The sequence below is a fragment of the Alosa pseudoharengus genome, unplaced genomic scaffold (genome assembly GCF_046254945.1).
Source record: "Alosa pseudoharengus isolate Yale_2024_CS ecotype anadromous, Long Island Sound unplaced genomic scaffold, YU_APseudo_1.1 YU_APseudo_1.1_scf_13, whole genome shotgun sequence".
NCBI lineage: Eukaryota > Metazoa > Chordata > Actinopteri > Clupeiformes > Clupeidae > Alosa > Alosa pseudoharengus.
Window position 1 is genome coordinate 25,341,748 of NW_027468598.1, and position 18,114 is coordinate 25,359,861.

General features: G+C 39.6%; 1 long non-coding RNA gene across 1 annotated transcript; it reads left to right on the forward strand.

Annotated features, from left to right (window-relative positions):
* Positions 1-247: 247 nt before the first annotated feature.
* LOC143121951 (uncharacterized) lies at positions 248-17,248 on the forward strand. The gene is made up of 3 exons (XR_012986561.1): positions 248-658; positions 5,897-6,068; positions 17,107-17,248. It is a non-coding gene; the product is annotated as an uncharacterized LOC143121951 (long non-coding RNA).
* The last annotated feature ends 866 nt before the right edge of the window (positions 17,249-18,114 follow it).

Below are 18,114 nucleotides of genomic sequence, written 5' to 3' on the forward strand. Positions count from 1 at the left end.
AAAAACATAACACAACATGTATCAAAAGATCCAGCACAGAAAATAAAGAAAAAACTACATAATCTGCCACCCTCTACATAACCCCCCCCCCCCCCCCCCCCTCTAAATTACCAAATTATTTAATAGAACACAAAAGGCAACATTTGAACGTCTGTGAACAATGCCTGTTCACAGACGTTCAACATTTGAACGTCTGTGAACAATGCCTGTTCATCTGCAACAGGCACATGCCTGTGTTATCGCGGATTTGCGGTCAACACTGGCCCCTTGTGGACGAGGTAGAAAATTGCATTATTTATGGTGGAACGGAAACTTAACTCCCCCGCGATCTGAAAGTGGTCTTCCCCCGCGGAAATGAATCTGGTGCCAAGTTCAGCCTCGTATTGCGAGAATAGGCTACAATATGGAAAATGTTCCCTTTCAGTCTGATCGGCTCCAAACATGTATGGGATTTCTTTAGCCTGTGCTACACCTTTCCAAGAAGTTTTGTGAAAATTGTACCGGTAGCTTTTGCGATATTGTTGACAGCCCTACCTCACCGCAGTAGGGTGCAGTAAATGGAAGATTTTGATAGCGCACGCCACTAACGAAAAACGGAAAATCACCAGGACAAACCACTCAGGGTGTAGGCTACTCTGGAACCATAGGTCACTCATTTGTGAGTTATTTACGTTTGATTACATTTCAGATATGTGTTGGTTTCCTGTAGGCCTAGTATAGAGCTTTATTCTTTCTTTATTTTTCTATGTCCGAATATTGGGGGGGGACATTTTGGTCATATTTGAATATTGGGGGGGACACGTCCCCCTCAATGTCTATGGTGACTACGGCCCTGATGAAAACAAATCCCAGTGAACGGTCGAACTCGGTAGGCCTACACATGTTATTAACCCCTAGGTTCATTTTGCGCCGGAATTGTTCTTTAAGATTTGCCGACTGTTTCCCGAAACCATAGCCACCGTAGCTTAAGAGCGTTGTGAAAACACTCGTAGATCTACGAGTGCTCCTGAGTTCTTGTGAGTGACTTCTCACTGAAGTCACCAACAGGACATAGGCTACAGGGGAATTACAACTTATAGTACTTTAACCAACTTACGTTCCCATTCTTTACTGTGTTAACTTGTGATGAATCAGATTTTAACGTGCAAAATAGCATACATTTAATGGTCATAATAATGTGATCAAAAGCGGACAAAAATGCAATCTCTCGCCTCTCAGTGTTCATATGACAGCCTACATGCCAAATTTCGTTGTGGAAAATTGACATTTTTCTTAGATTTAAATTACATGAGCTATATTTCATATTTTACAATTTTCGCACTAGATTTGATACCTATTGCCCACACATAATTTGCCCTGAGATATTACACAACATCCCGATACTACAAGTCTCTGAGCTTTCATTTGACACCACGCATGGCCAATTTCGGAGTGGATAATGGACATTTTTTAGATTTAAATTACATGAGCTATATTTAATATTTTACAATTTATGCACTAGATTTGATATCTATTGCCCACACATCATTTGCCGTGAAATATTACACCACATCCCGATAGTCTCTGAGGTTTCATTTGACACCATGTATGGCCAATTTCATTATGGAAAACCACTTTTATTGGGGGCCAAGCAGCGAAGCTTTAGTGCTTTAGACCAGTGGTCTCCAACACGGTGCCCACGGGCACCAGGTAGCCCGCGGGATGGCTATGATGCGCCCCCAGCGCACATTCTAAAAATAGCCAACAGGTCGCCTGCAGATCACGCTCTAAAAACACGCTCCATTATGACGTTTTCAATAGATATTTAAGTCTAGACCAGAACCATTTTAAGAATGTATGTAGCCATACATCTGTAACATTAAATTAATATTGGTGATACCTTACAAATTGTAGCTGCGTTACATTTTAGCCTTTGGCTCCAAATCCGTTTCCCATTCAATCTTTAAACAACAACGGAAGCGGAGCGCATACACGCTGCTCGCATGCATAGACAGTAAAGGGGGAAAAAACTTGCTCGTCTGGTGTAGCCAATGGAAACATATCTTTGCAAAAGTTCTGTGGCCATTCCATGTTCGTCAAATACGGTTCTTGCATGATTGTTCAAGGACTGAAAAACAATTGCTTTAGCTCACAGGCCTTTTCTCCTCCGTAGGCTACTGCCGTATAATAGCGCTGAAAATGTTGTGGCATGCATGACTGAGCAGGACTGAGCATGACCTTTTTTGTCAGATCATGGAGAGATTTCAGGTGTGCAATAACTTTAAAACGGAGTTTTCATATGTTAGGGTGGTATGGGCGATTACTATTGAAATATTAAAACCGAATTGTCCACTGAAATCCGGACTTAAACAACCCCTGAATACATAATGGTGGGTGGGTATAAATTGGGTACAAATTGTAACCCAAATTATTAATTGCACAAAAATATAGTTTTTTTGTTAAAAGAAAATTGGATTAGATTCCCCATGCAAACTTTGAAATGAACAAACTGAACAAAAATGTTGGTAGTGTTGCATAGGCTATTGATATTAAAGTTGAAAATACAGTTGCTTAATATATAAAGATTTATAGGCCTACACAATATTGATAATTTAAAAGTAAAAATCACATAGGCCTATTATTTAGGAGGACTACCCTCGCAAAAAAGGGGTGAGGGTATGTTTGTTTCAAATGGGTAGCCCTCCATATGATTTCGGGTCTTCAGGTAGCCCTCATTCCCAAAAAGGTTGGAGACCCCTGCTTTAGACCATTATTTGCCAAGGTATGCTCATGCATTTTGTAAAATGCCTATGGAAACTCCCCTTAAGACTTTTTGTTATCCAAAATGCATACTGACAATCAAATGCTTACTGCACACAAACCCCTTTGTGTAGAAGCATAATCCTGGTCTCAAATGAAAGGTAACACTTTGAGGTTTCTTGTGGACTATTTAGATTGTATGTAAAGTGTTCTGATATAGACTGACTACACAAAATATGGAATAATTACAAAGAAGGGGCATTTTGGATCAAATTTAATTGACACATAATAAGATTAATCTGAGAATGTAAAGCACTATACAGATTGTTTGTACATGTCATTTTTGGATTCCCAAGAGTCAAAGCTTTGAAATGGTGTAAAACATTACTATGCTATATGGTGCATATAATTGATTTAGAATGTTGGGGGGAGGTGGGGGAGTGGGGTAACCGTCCCGCCGGTGGGACACTGAAGTTTAACTGGTGGGATCGAAACTTAACTACACTGCATTCTGAATGTGCGGCCAACTTCAACTTCGTTATTGATGACACGAAAAATAATAACGGTAACTCCACTGAAATTATTTTAAAGTAAAGTAAAAAGCCAGTTTTGTAAAATGTAAGGAGTAAAAGTACCGATATTCGTGTTACAATGTAAGGAGTAAAAGTAAAAAGTCACCTCAAAAATAAATAGTAAGTAAAAATATGTGAAAAATCTACTTGAGTAGGCTACAGTAACAAAGTATTTGTACTTCGTTACTTCCCATCACTGCATTTGGCACATAGTAAAACAGTTGTAAATCACAACCTATCCTCTTTGTTATACAGTAACATAAGTACATAGATGATGTGTGTTGTATAATTTTTTGCTTTCACACGTGTAGTAGCAAGGAATGTGAAGCAGGACAAATTCATGATTCTGCATAGACAAGTTAGATACATGTACAGTAGGTAGGTCTATGTGCTCCACAGGCTGCAAAACAACCATATACATATCATTTAAATCTATGTACTTATGAGTACTGTTCAGAGACAATGACAAGAAAGCGACTGAAACTAAGTAAATGTAAACAGCGACAACAAAATGAGCAGTGCTGAGCTGACCTTCTGATTGCATGATGCCCTCTCCCTCTGTTAGAACTAACAATCATTGTCTTTCAGGTTTTCCACTGTGTTTCCACAATAAACACAACTCATATCTAAACCTTTTTGGCAGCGGTACAAATTCACCACCTTCGCCAGGGGCACCATGGCTTCCAGACGTGCTTCTTTTTTGTCTTCATCTTTCTTATAGACTTTATTGAATACAAAAGCCACTGGACCAGTATGTTTCGTCAACAAATTTTGAAGAGGACCTATTAAACATTTGAGCACAGCAGGTTGAACTTCCTTGCCCCTATTGGTGGCTGCCTGATTTTTTTTAAGCGCATCCTCATCTTTCTTTGAATCTAGACAGTAGTCCATGCAGGGGGAGTTGTAGGTGTAGAACACCACACAGTCATCATTGTTGGTCCCGATCAGGTGTTCCATGGGGGTTTGTCCCAGGTTTTGATATTTCACGTTCAGCAGAAGGCGCTCGGAATGCTTAGCATTCTTCCCGTCACCTTCAGGCCGAGCAGCAACCACGTTGCCACTCACAAACACTCGGTCTTCCTGATTGTCTTGATTGTCAAGCTTTTGTTTCACTGCTTCACTTTCTGACAGGTCTGCGATTGGCTCTGTGTTAGTGTCACAGACTTTTCGGGGGACTCTGACGGCAGCAGCATACTGAAAGACTTCCTTTTCCGCACCCGGAGTAGGTTTGTAACTGTGGGAGAACAGACATTTACAAATAGTGACAGTGAATTATTTTTCCTATGTTGCAGTTTTTATGAAAAAATGCCATTTCTTACTTATTTTCAATATGACTGATGATTTTTCCGAGTGCGTTGACATCCACTTGGTCCAAACCTCTTATCCCAGGGGAGAGGAGAGAGAGCAGGAGCAGTCTGCTCAATACACCTGGACACACCTGCACAGATAAAATAATTACTAATGAGGTGGTGGTAGGGATACAGGAGATATTTTCAAAGTGGGGTGGGTGGGGGGAAGGGTGATTTCCAAATATCGGACCACCATTTCGGCCCACTGTCGAACCACCATATATTGTAAATATGTGCCTGAATATTAAGATAATAACATTGATTGTTATTAAAAATGTAATAAGAAGTAGATTATTTTTTCAAAATGGTGGGATGAGCAAAACACCAGCAGAATGCCTCTAGCTATGTGGGAGGTCTCCACTTCGAAACTCACAAAACAATTCTACTTTTATTACTTCACACTGTTTGAACACTCTCAAAGTCACATGGGATGTTGATATTTTATGAATCTATGAATGAGCAAGAGTTAACACCTGTCATTATGTGCGTATGATCCGAACACACATGATCAAATGGTTACGGTATAGGCCTACTTAAATTCTCTGGTGTAAATAGCCAATGAAACTATCAAGTCTACATGCACACTCCACTATATGTTTGCAGGTAACATTTATTGATTACAGTAATACTGTAATACTGTATACTGTAATCTTACAAAATGTGATGGGACACTTTTTATTGTTTTACTGTATAACTAACCAGAAAACAGAAAAAGGAAAACAATATTAAGATAAAATTACAATAATTTCAAACTTAATTTGTCCTTACTGTTTTAGTTTGTTATTAGTATTAACATATACCTTTTAACAAACATTTAACAAAGTATTCATACAATTGAAAAGAAAATTTAGAGTTAAAATAGCAAACTACCATAACTTATACCATGTTATTTGCTTTTTGAAAAAATGCTGTGGGCTAATGCTTTTTTTCCCGCTGGGTTCATTCTATTCAACACTTCACATCGTAGCTGTGACAGCCACAATTTAGACAGCTAAATTCATGTTTAGGATCCCCTTGAACACATTTAGAAGGGATACCTTATCTATGAGGGATACATGCCCAAACGTAACTAAAGTATAGCCTGGAAATCCAGACCCTGGAAATCTAGAAAGATTAAGGGTCTGGCCATGACTAATGTAATGGCCCAACTCCAGGGGCGGCACCAAGCATGCATTTGAAAATCTCACTGCACGCAATTGGATAACACTATGACCAATGTTTATTGACTGATTCCAGACTTTCCGACGTTGCAGCACTGTCGTCATCTGTTCAGCTCTCCTCTGGCCCGCCTATATCAGATACACCGATGTGATTGGTGCCCCACGATACAAGGGACATAGGCTAATTGCCAGAGTGACTCGCTGAGCAAATTCAAATTGTGCTCCCGTGAGAACTCTGAATTTCCAAGGTAACTAAAGCAATAGATTTGTGTCTTGTCCCTTAAAGATGTCTGAAATAAATGTTTTAGAATGATTAGCAGTAGCCTAGCAGTTGAGTTGGTTGATAAACATCATGTCTAACGTCGTAGTTAACCAGAGACGGTCTAAAGAAGCAAGCAGTCTTGTTTCTGATGGATGTTACAGTACGCAGAATGATCAAACACTATAGATATCCAACTGTTAATATCAGAGTGAATGCCAGATTGTGTCATCTCTTTACATGGTTAGCAGGGATGTGATGCTATTAGTCAGATGATTTTATTTAGTGTATAGGCTATTCTTTTCCCTTATCAAAAGTGAGGGGCGTGATAGCTGTCTCTTCAAATATGCGAGGAGCAAATTGAGGTGGGGGAAAGCAAGGACGCATAGCGGTATCCTCCTGTAAGAATTCCACCCAGCCAAAATTGAACCCTGCAAAGCCGATGAGCATTCACTGTTAAGCACCAACTCCTTATTTCCTATTCATGCAGAATAAAGGAATACATGGAAATAAATGGGTACTCTGTCAGAAACAGTTATTTGAATATACTGTAAATTGAAACAAATGGTATTTAATTCTGTTTTGCAAATTCACTGATTGATTTAGTTTCTCTCATTTTTTCTCAGTCACTTTGGTGCATTTCTCTTTTAGCTTAGAATCACTTTGTAAATTACTCTTAATAGGAGTCCTAAGTCAAGACTGACACACCCATTATTTTTAGGAATTTCTCCTAAATCTGCCAGTTAGGAGTTACTTTTAGCCTTAAGATTCATTGTGAATACAGGCCCTGGGCCCAGTTTCCTGAAAGCATCTTAAGCCTAAGAGCGTCGTAAAGTCCCTCTTATGAACGTCTTAACATTTGCCGACTGTTTCTCGAAACCATCGTAGCTTAAGAATGTTGTGAAAAGACTCAGATCTACGAGTGCTCCAGAGTTCTCGTTGTCGGCTAAGAGCGTCTTAATAGTACTTCTCACTGAGGTCACCAACAGGACATACAGAGGAATTACAATTTAGAATACATAATCCAACTTATGTTCCCATTCTTTATTGTGTTTACCTGATGAATCAGATTTTAGCGTGCAAAATAGTATAGCCTAATGGTCATAATAATGTGATGAAAAGCAGACAAAAATGCAATCCAGTTATGAAACGAGACGTTGCCAGAACAGTTTGCCATTATCTTTGCTAAGTGAAGGCTATAATTTATTAGGCCTATGAGGTAAAAGCAGAGAAAGGAACATGTGGTTTAGTCTGTACTGCATCAAAATCTAAGCCTTAACATTTCCTCACTTTCTTACTCGACTTCTTTCTTATCTTCAAACGTGTTCTTAAGTGACACCGCGAAAAATTATTGCATGGTGCAACAATCTAATATCAAATAATTACAATTATTTATGTCTATGTGTGGTATATAACCTGGCCTACTTGGGATGCTTACATGCAGATGTCAAAGTGTTTCTATTTACGTATTGATGTGAATTACAGTTTTTTCTGAATGCTTAAGAGTGTGTCCATGAAAGGACCAAGCGGGGGTGATACATGCTACGTCACCGATTTTGATGAAACTTGGCCAGTTTAAAGGGGCCACCTAAAAACTCAAAAAGCCAAAATAGTACAAAATTTGAAACAACCAAGGGGGAGTTAGGCCCAAAATTGCATAAAATGTTGACATCCCTCCTGCTGTCAGATTTAAACACAGCAAAGTAACAATCCATGGCATCAAAGGTCCATCCAAGGTTAGTTTAAAACTGGAGTTACAAGGCGTAAGGTGTGACGGATCTCAGTCCAGGACTGCACATGTCCACTATGTCACATGCTTTTTGGCGAATACCCAAAAAATAGCAATATTCAGACCTGAATATCTCCGATGAGCAACCTCCTTTTTTCAAAATTCTTTCTGCACATGAAAGGGCCATCTGTGGACTTCATAAATCAAAAGACAAATGCTCTGCCTTTTTATTATTTCTTTCGTGGTAACCGCCTAAATAGTGTGATCCAGCCAGTGATTTCAAATACATATCTATTTCAATGATTGGTTGAAACATAATGTTTAGGTCATTTATGGTGGACAAATGGAGATATATTATCATCAATCATGTCTGCTGATCAAATCCAAGCTACATTTAATGTCTTGAGTGTAATATATTCCTTAAGGTAGCTCAAAATGACATCATCGGGTGACATACACCGGTATACCCGTAGGTCTAATTTTTGCAAATGTGATATCTCCAACATATCTCAGGGCTAGAAACAGTCACTTGGACTCAAATAATAACTTGTAAGATTTTGATAGACAAAGGTCAAAGGTCACTGTGACCTTATATACATCCCATTGTGGTGAATAAACCTCTAAAAATCCCTGACATCATTTCAAATGTGATACAAACATTCACACTGGCCCTTTCTGAAACCAATCCCTACCCACTCCCCTCAGTTACGGTGTGCACTCAGGAGGGAATCACCCTTACAGCTAAATCGAGTTCCCCATGTAAATGGGAAAATGTTGGGAGTTCTTTTATCACTTTTGGGTGCTATAGACTAGTTGGAACTGCTCACCTTAATGAACTATGCTAAGCTATGCTAACAGTGGGTGCTTCAGACTGAGGTACTGCACGCACAGAGATGAGAAGGGTATGTATCATCTTATCTAACTCTGGCAGAGACAGTAAGATCATTTCCCAAAATGTTGGCGTGTTCCTTTAACACTTGGTTAGGAGTGCAAGTGGCTAGGGAGAGAGTGTAGCTAGCTTTGGAAAGGGTCTTTCACTCACAGATAACAAAATAATTTGAATTTGATGGTCAAAGGTCATAGTTCAAGGTCATTGTGACCTCAAATTTTTGTGAGGAATGCCTATAGGAAGTTTTTTTTTTTTTTCAATTCGGCACACACAGTCACTTACACTCAGAGATGAACTGATTCGATTTGAGTGGTCAATGTTACTGTGACCTCTCAAAAAAACAACATGGGCCTACTGTATTTTTACACCTTGAACACAATATCCTGGAAACACCTTGAGGGAGTTATTTCAAATTTAGCACAACTTAGGCCCTGTACACACATACCCAGATATTTTATGTTTGGGTCTTTCGTCCACACATAAACAGTGTTTTAGCCCACACAGATATTTTTTTAAAACCTTCTAAAGAGAATGCTGGTTTACTTGGATCTGTGGAAATCCAAAATGGAGATTTTTACAAACAAGTATATAAGTATATATACTCTTTTGATCCCGTGAGGGAAATTTGGTCTCTGCATTTATCCCAATCTGCGAATTAGTGAAACACACACAGCACACAGTGAACACACAGTCAGGTGAAGCACACACTAATCCTGACTGCTACAGCGGCGCTCGGGGAGCAGTGAGGGGTTAGGTGCCTTGCTCAAGGGCACTTCAGCCGTGCCTACTGGTCGGGGTTCGAACCGGTAATCCTTCGGTTACAAGGTTGAAGCACTAACCAGTAGGCCACGGCTGCCCCTGTGAACAAGGACATGATGGTTACTTTGGGTAATGATTGTTCGTATATATAGCAAGTCAGTCAGTACTCTCCTGGGCTTTACTTGTTTTGCAGCCTACTGTACCTCGATGTCCATCCATCGTGAAAACATGTCTGTAAACCCTGCTTATTAGTACAAGTTGTTTTAAAGCAGAGACTCTGAGTCTGACATGGTATGCCCACCTAGCTTCATGTTAGGGTCCCACAAGGAAACGTGTCTGAAACATTGAAAACATGATAATGTACATTACTTGTGAATCTGTTTCCATTGCATGCCAGTGACCAGTGGTTAAAGTGGGATTTGGCAGGTGGGGGAACCCTAAAATCCAGTGTCGGTGCAATGGGGAAAAATGACTCACCGTTGGACAACATATTGAGTATCGTGGTGTAGCAATACTTTTTGGACAAGAATTGATAGCTTCTTGGTCACCTCTGTACATGAGAAAATTAACTCCCCATTAACAATATCATCGCGCTGTATCGTTGGTATGAAAGAATATATTTATTATTGAATTATCCGAGGTGGCGGAACTGCGTTCCTCCAACTTTAACTCCTGCATATGACTGTTGTCTGCTGTGTTGGGCTAATGGAACAGTGCTAATGGAGTAATGCCAAGCTAGATTAACATTTTCCCATGTTAAAACCATTTATCACATGAAAATTAACAATGTTTTTATCATGTGATAATAACAATAATAACAATACTCTGTGTTTCAGGATATCATGTTCAAGTTGTAAAAATATTTTTAGTGAATAGTGAAATAGTTTTTTTTTTTGTAAGGTGACAGTAATATTGACCTTTCACCACCCAAATATAATCAGCTACAAAACTTCTGTTAGATCACTGAAAGGAGCTGTAACAAATATCGGAGGCTGCTGAAAAGGCAAGCCAATGGCTATGGCACTCACATGCTATTTGGGGTCATGTTGTAACCTGAATTGACTGAGGCTGCTGCTATGTTTCTGGAGAGGTAGTTGTTGGGCTTGCGTGTCGTCTGTGTATGTTGTTGATCAGATCATAAGTGTCCACAGTAATGAAGAGGAATGACTGGAGAATTTATGATATTGCTTGGTATGTTGGTATCTAAATATTTGTTGGTATTTGTTGGTGTCTGCATCAAAGACTTTTTGAGATTTATACACCACAAAGGGATATACATAAGGTCACAGTGACCTTGACCTTTGACCTTTGGCTACCAAAATGTTACAAGTTATTATTTGAATCCAAGTGACTGTTTCTAGCCCTGAGATATGTTGGAGATATCACATTTGCAAATATTGGACCTACAGGTATACTGGTGTATGTCACCCAATGATGTCATTTTGGGCTACCTTAAGGAATATTGCACTCAGGACATTAAATCTAGCTTTGATCAGTAGACATGATTAATGATAATATATCTCCGTTTGTCCACCATAAATGACCTAAACATTATGTTTCAACCAATCATTGAAATAGATATGTATTTGAAATCACTGGCTGGATCACACTATTTAGGCGGTTACAGCGACAAGAATATTGCACTCAGGACATTAAATCTAGCTTTGATCAGTAGACATATTAATGATAATATATCTCCGTTTGTCCACCATAAATGACCTAAACATTATGTTTCAACCAATCATTTAAAATAGATATGTATTTGAAATCACTGGCTGGATCACACTATTTAGGCGGTTACAGCGACAAAAATAATAAAAAGGCCGAGCATTTTTCTTTTGATTTATGAAGTCCACAAATGGCCCTTTCATGTGAAGAAAGAATTTTGAAAAAAGGAGGTTGCTCATCGGAGATATTCAGGTCTGAATATTGCTATTTTTTGGGTATTCACCAAAAGGCATGTGACATAGTGGATACGTGCAGTCCTGGACTGACACCAGTCACACCTTACGCCTTGTAACTCCAGTTTTAAACTAACCTTGGATGCACCTTTGAGGGCATGAATTGTTACTTTGTTGTGTTTAAATCTGACAGCAGGAGGGATGTCAACATTTTATGCAATTTTGGGCCTTTTTTGAGTTTTTTTGGCCTAAAACAAGGACGGGGGGCTAACTCCCCCTGGGTTGTTTCAAATTTTGTACTATTTTGGCTTTTTGAGTTTTTAGGTGGACCCTTCAAACTGTCCAAGTTTCATCAAAATCGGTGACGTAGCATGTATCACCCCGCCTGGTCCTCTCATGGACACACTCTTAGGGCTGTATTTTGGGTCACCAGTGCATGGCGTAATACTCGTTATTCACCCGCGCAAAGTTGAATTCGGTATTTTGCACGTTTATTTTTTAAGCATTGCGCCCAGGGGTGTGGCAATTAACAACCTAGGGAGGGGCCTAGCACGTTGTCTAAAAATCGCTATCATACACCACCTAAACCTGGTCAGAAGTCAATGGCGAGTTGTTCATATGCTATTTTAAGAGCGCATGTCACCAGTCATATTGGCAGGTGCACGCACCATTCTATCATTCATGAATGCACACCAGCGCACGTCCATGCAAAGCATTACAAATTGCACGATTACAATGGGAAACATAATTAGAACAAAGATATTACGAAATACTGTACATCTCATAATGAGTAGTTATTCACCATCATTTGCAAATTGGTAATGACTGTTAAAAGTGATTAGGGGAGAGGCGAGAGACACGTGTGGAGCACAGCTGAAGACGCACTGTCACGAGATAAAAGCAACTCCTCTGCAGGATAAATGTTGTTTTATTCAGTCATTTGAGCAATATTAGGGTAAGTGTTGCTTTTTCCAGCCTATGTTTTCGGTGGTAACCCATTGTCAGTCAGTGAAAGTAACTGCATATAACTGTCTTGTCGTTGACTGACTACTTGGTGAAGTTAGTTTTACTTTGCCAATGAGTTCAAATAGACGAGTGCAAATGCGTGAAGGCTATGCTTGGTTTTAGTAAAGCATGGTTTAAGAATGACTATTCTATACGGTCTCGCAAGCAGCCTCCTTCAAATGCGCCTTTGAATGCCAAAATACCGATGCATTTATTTGACATATCGCGCGTTGCGCCTTTAAAGAGAATGACAGATGTCATTCTTATTGGTTTAAAATGATGTTACGCATCAAACACACCCATATGACTGATTAAAAGACCTAGGAACACCTTGTTACGCCATGCGCTCCACTTTTGATAGCGAAACCCTTCCCAATGTGAACTGGACATCCTACTAAATTTGAATAGACTTTTGACGAGTGACGATGCACTTTAGAATGTCATGATAGGGCCCTTTAACACAACTGTGATTCTTATAGCACAATTTCTAAAACTATTAATTCTTATGGCAAAACCACTCACTGAGTTCGTAAAACTAAAAGCACAAACACTGCTTTGCACTCAGTTTGCAATTTTGTAACACACACTTTGCACAACTGGAGGCACAATCCACTGCACAGCACTCTTTTTGTGGAACTGTAACTCACTGCTTTACACTCAATTTCCAAATGATCAACACACTCCTAGCAAATCTATACACATTATTTACACTATTTACACTATTTTGCCAACTCTCTAGCACACTTTCTCATGTGAAAACTGTTTTAGATAATTAGTTCACTTTGCAATTAGCCTAAGCACTATAGATAAGCCACAGGTAATGTACAATGGGTACAATGGAGGTAGCAGGAAGAGTGAGAAGAGTAAGAATTAGAGGAGGCCGAAGAATAGGACATGGAGGTGAAGAAGTAAGAGGAGGAAGAGGATGCAGAGGTGAAGAAGTGAGAGGGAGAGGATGACAAGGACAAGGAGGAGCAAGAGGAGGATGAGGAGGGGGAAGAGGTGTAAGTGTAAGAAGAGAAAGAAATAGCCCTTTTACAGCCAAAAAAAACAGTCTACATGTGGGGATATTGTCATGTCAGGCCTGGATACGTCATTCCAGAATATATTTTCCCCGGTGCCTTGGACTAGGACATTGCATGTGATGTAGACGGAATTTTGAGAGAGACGACCCGATATAGTCTACCTTGTGCACAGAGAAAGCAAAAGCCAGATGTGTTTTTTATTCAGACCATCAGTGTGTAGTTGGCACATTGTGTGCTTATTATTGTGATGGCTTGTGTTTACTGTTTGATACGAAAACACAATTTTTACGAAGGTGTGAAGAGTTAAGCAAGGTGTTTTGGCTTTTGCAAGAGAACTACGATGTTTTGCTGATTGGGTGAAAGGTTTTCCTATTTGTGTGTAGAGTTTTGCAAAAAAAAGCCATAGTTAGAAAAAATGTGCTTAAGCAATCAGAAAAAACTGTAAGATGCTCTTAGCCGGTAACGAGAACTCTGGAGCACTCATAGAGCTCTTGAGTTACGATGGTTTCGGGAAACAGTCGGCAAATCTTAAGACGTTCATAAGAGGGACTTTACGACGCTCTTAGGCTTAAGATGCTTTCGGGGAACTGGGCCCTAAGGAGAGACAGAAAGAACAAGAGAATAAAAGAGCAAACAGAGAGAGAGAGAGAAGGCGACAGGAAGGGAGGCTCACCATGGTTCCTGATAGCTGCTGGATGTGGTTGTTGTGAGTCCTCGTGTAAGTGCTCTCGATCCTTGATCTCTTCAGCTAGGATGCGGTGAAGTGAATATGGCTGTGATCTTCTCCTACATTTATACAGACCGGTATCCTCCCTTATCCTTATTTGTGTTCCCTTATGCAAAGCTCACAATGGACAGGACTCAGATAATATATGTATATCTACAGGTCACATATATGGTAGGGTATGGGACTCATTTGCAAAGAACATTAGGATAAAACACCTAAAGTTAACTTCCCTCTCAGAGCCACAATAGAATGATTATGCTTAAATTATAATAGTGCTTGACAAATTGTAAAAATTGTACTGACCTAAGTTGAAATGTGGCTGTGCATTTCTCGCATACCAGTGTTCTAATGATGAGGCACGCAGACAGTCAATTATTTTTTTAATTTCATAGTTATAGTGCTTCTATATAGTACAGTTTTTCACAATTGCTAAAACACTAAACTCCATTCTCTGAACCAAATTCTCAGTTGCCTGAACACATTTCTTGAATCGATCAACCTTTTGGCAAAAACAACAGTTTTCATAAAGCACAAATTGCAGATCTCATAGACTCTTTTTGCAAAACTCTAAACACATTATCATGCAATAAAACACATTTTGCACTGCGATGCACTTTTGATGAGGTAGCCACAAGTGGCAAAAGGTAAACACAAAGAAAGCACAGATGCCACACATTAAACACAACTACTCAAAAATGATCACAAATGATGTGATACAACCAATACTGTATAAGCTAGTTCAGAATGTAAACAGGTTGCTGAACAGTGCAGGTTCATCAACAATGGACAGAAACAATCAGGGAGGCATTCAGAGTACATAATAGGCTGTGGGTTGCAATGTACATCTCATTAACAGTAATGAAATGCCTGTCTTTTCTGGTATAGTTTTTCACAATTGCTATAACACATTTTTTTTAAACCTTCCATCATTTTCTCAAAACTGTTAACACAAACCCCCATTCTCAATACTTTGGATTTGCAGGTTGAATCCACTGAGTTATGAAATATTTTTTAATTGTTTTGTTTTTTTAGATGCAAAATGCATTTACTGAATTAACATTTCTCCTGGAGCTATATGAGCTGCCCTGAACACTGTGTTTCCAATTTTTTGATGTAGTGTCTAATGAATGCTCAGTAGTGTTTTCATGTTGACTGCTTTGTGAGATGATCTTAAGACAGTGTTTGGTTTTGAGCACAGGTATAACTGTTTCGAGGCTATTGTTCAGTTTTGCAGAGGTTGTCAGAGGTTTTGTGTGAGATTTGGGGTTTGTATTTAGTTTTGAGAAAAGGGTTGAAGGTTTTGAAAAATATGTTGTGTTTAAGCAATTGGGAAAAACTGTAATAGAGCCATCTCAAGAAAAAAGTTACAAAAGCTCTTTTTTAAAGGACAACCATGACCAAGTGGTCATCCATGCACACTCAGTCAAACATAGCCAGGATGTGTGCAGATGGGGGAAAAGCATAAAGGAGGGGTTTGTGGTCATGAGTGCAAGTATGCAAATGCATCTGTCCCCAGTGGTTGGTTGTTGTGAATCGAGAGCCACATCTCACAATGAGTGGTGTCCGGTGTCGCAAACAGGTCGACGTGTCCAGACTTGCCTCAAACTGGAGGTGTGGTAACATTTTTGCAGAGGTACCACTTGTATTGCAGTCTGCAGATGTGTGCATGCCCACAACATTAGTACACTCGCCAGGTGGCACACGCATGATAACCAAGCTGACGCACAAACCGCAGAACTTCAGGCTGCTGGGTCTGCTCGCAGCCACATCAGCAGCCGTGCCACTGGGCCTGCTACTGTACACATGCACGAACTCCAGGCCTGGCTGAACGGTCACCGTGTCCAGAGCACTAGGGACAGACACAGGCAATTCTTAGTGGACAACCAGTGCTGGAATGCATTAGCCTTCTGGCACTTCCCGAGCTGGTTATGCATTGGCCGGATGCCTCACACCACGACTGGGGAGCTGTGTACGAAGGGAGGACAGACAGCGCTGTATGGTCGAGAGAGCAGAGGCACCTCCAGATAAATGTCTTAACTGTGGTAGTGTATATCAACTTAGTTGTGTTCAGTAAAACTTACTCATGTTACACATCAAAGTTTTTTTTTTTTTTTTACATTTAGCCATAACAAAACTACTTTGTGTGGAATGTAGTACTAATTAAAATAATCATATTTGTACATTACCATCATACCAATGGAAAAAAAAACCAACGACAAGTTTTAAACAAACATTGACGAACGTTATATGATACAGGTAAAATCTTACTACCATGCATTGTGGATCTGTGAAGAAGGTTAATGTCAGTTGTTTTATGCAAACATTCTTTGTAAATGATTCTCATACTCCATCCCTTATCACACAAGGTGACCTGGAGTCACCTGAATGATCTTCTCCTATGGTTAACAAAAGACAGTTTGAAATAAGGACCAGGCTGTGTGCTTTATCTGAATTTTGCATATGACTCACACTTCAACCTCATCTGTACACACACTAGAGTAGTTGGAATAACTCTCTCCTTTCGGTAACACTTACTTTAGGTTTCTACATAAGAGTGACATGACATGACTTATAACCCTAACACTAACCCTAACTTGTCATGACAAAACCGAATGACACTTGACAGAAGTTAGTGACAGAATCGTTATGTCAAACGTTTATGACTTGTTTATAATGTTTATGACACATTCATGACAGTGTCATGTCACTCTTATGTAGCTAGTATACCTTCAAGTAAAGTGTAACCCTCCTTTCAGCTGAGGTGCCAATACAGTTTTTTACAATTGCTAAAACATTAAACTCCATTATCTGAACCAAATTCTCAGTTGCGCCTGAACACATTTCTTGACCCGGGGTGCCCACCTCTGCGGGAAGGGACTGTCGGCCACCCTATTTAAGATACGTCCTTTTCTGATAGCACCAGTGTATCTGTACTGTAAGCCACGCAGTAGGGATTAATCCCCCTTTTCTCTCCCTCTTTCTCGCTGGACAGGAGCTGTGAGCCCAAGTGGTGGCAGGGTGGTCCCAAGGTGGTGAAGTCCCTTGCTGTAATACACTGTGTGTTTGTCTATTGGCTTGACAAAGTTGAAAAATGCATTATAGCCTGAGGCAAGACACTTTCACCAGAAAAATAAATAAACAAACATGACTATCAGCCTGCAGTCATTAGGCTAGTTTTTTAGAATTTTGAAGTTCTTTTTGTGCTCAGGTTACTACACGCACCCTGAAGTTCTGTAGTGCCAGTAAAAGGAATACAGACCCCATCAGGTTTTGGCATATGTGTTATTCAACCTATTGTAAGTCGATGTACCATAAGGATCTTGGAAATATAATAATGAAGGTTGAAAAACGTGGTGTTGCTTTAAATTAAATATTTCATGGCGCTATTGCGCTGCACGGCCATCAGATGACGCCATTTCACTGCTTGCTTTTACATTCAAAAAAGGCCCGTCTAGTGGCCTGAAATACTATGTAATGTAGGCTAGCCCGCTTTATATTTATTAGAAAAGAAGCGACCGTCGAATAATCTTGTACTTCCTTGTCAATTATTCATGTAATCCATCTGATATATTGTGTTTTTCTTTTTAAACTTCGTTCCTTTATCAATTGTGGAGTATCATTAAGGTAAGTTTTGGAATGTAATTACTTGGAATGTAATGACATTCGACATTAAACGACCACAAATTTAGGAAAAGAGTACAGTCTTAGGGGCTGACACTTTGCATAAAAGTGCAAAACATTTGTCCTCGCTGCTTAAGCCAAATTCTGTTATTCCTGCTCTCTATGCTGTACCAACATGTAGTTTATTATCAAAGTGAAATGGTTGCTGGCATAAGTCAGCGGCGTTAGTTTAACCACATAATTGACATATTGTTTACATGTGTTGAATGGAAGTCAATGGGAGCCAGAAATCGGTAAATAGCGGTGACCAAAGAATATTTCTCCGGATAGCGAGACGGCAGTGTTCAAACCACCTAATAACAAAATGCCTACAGGTGTA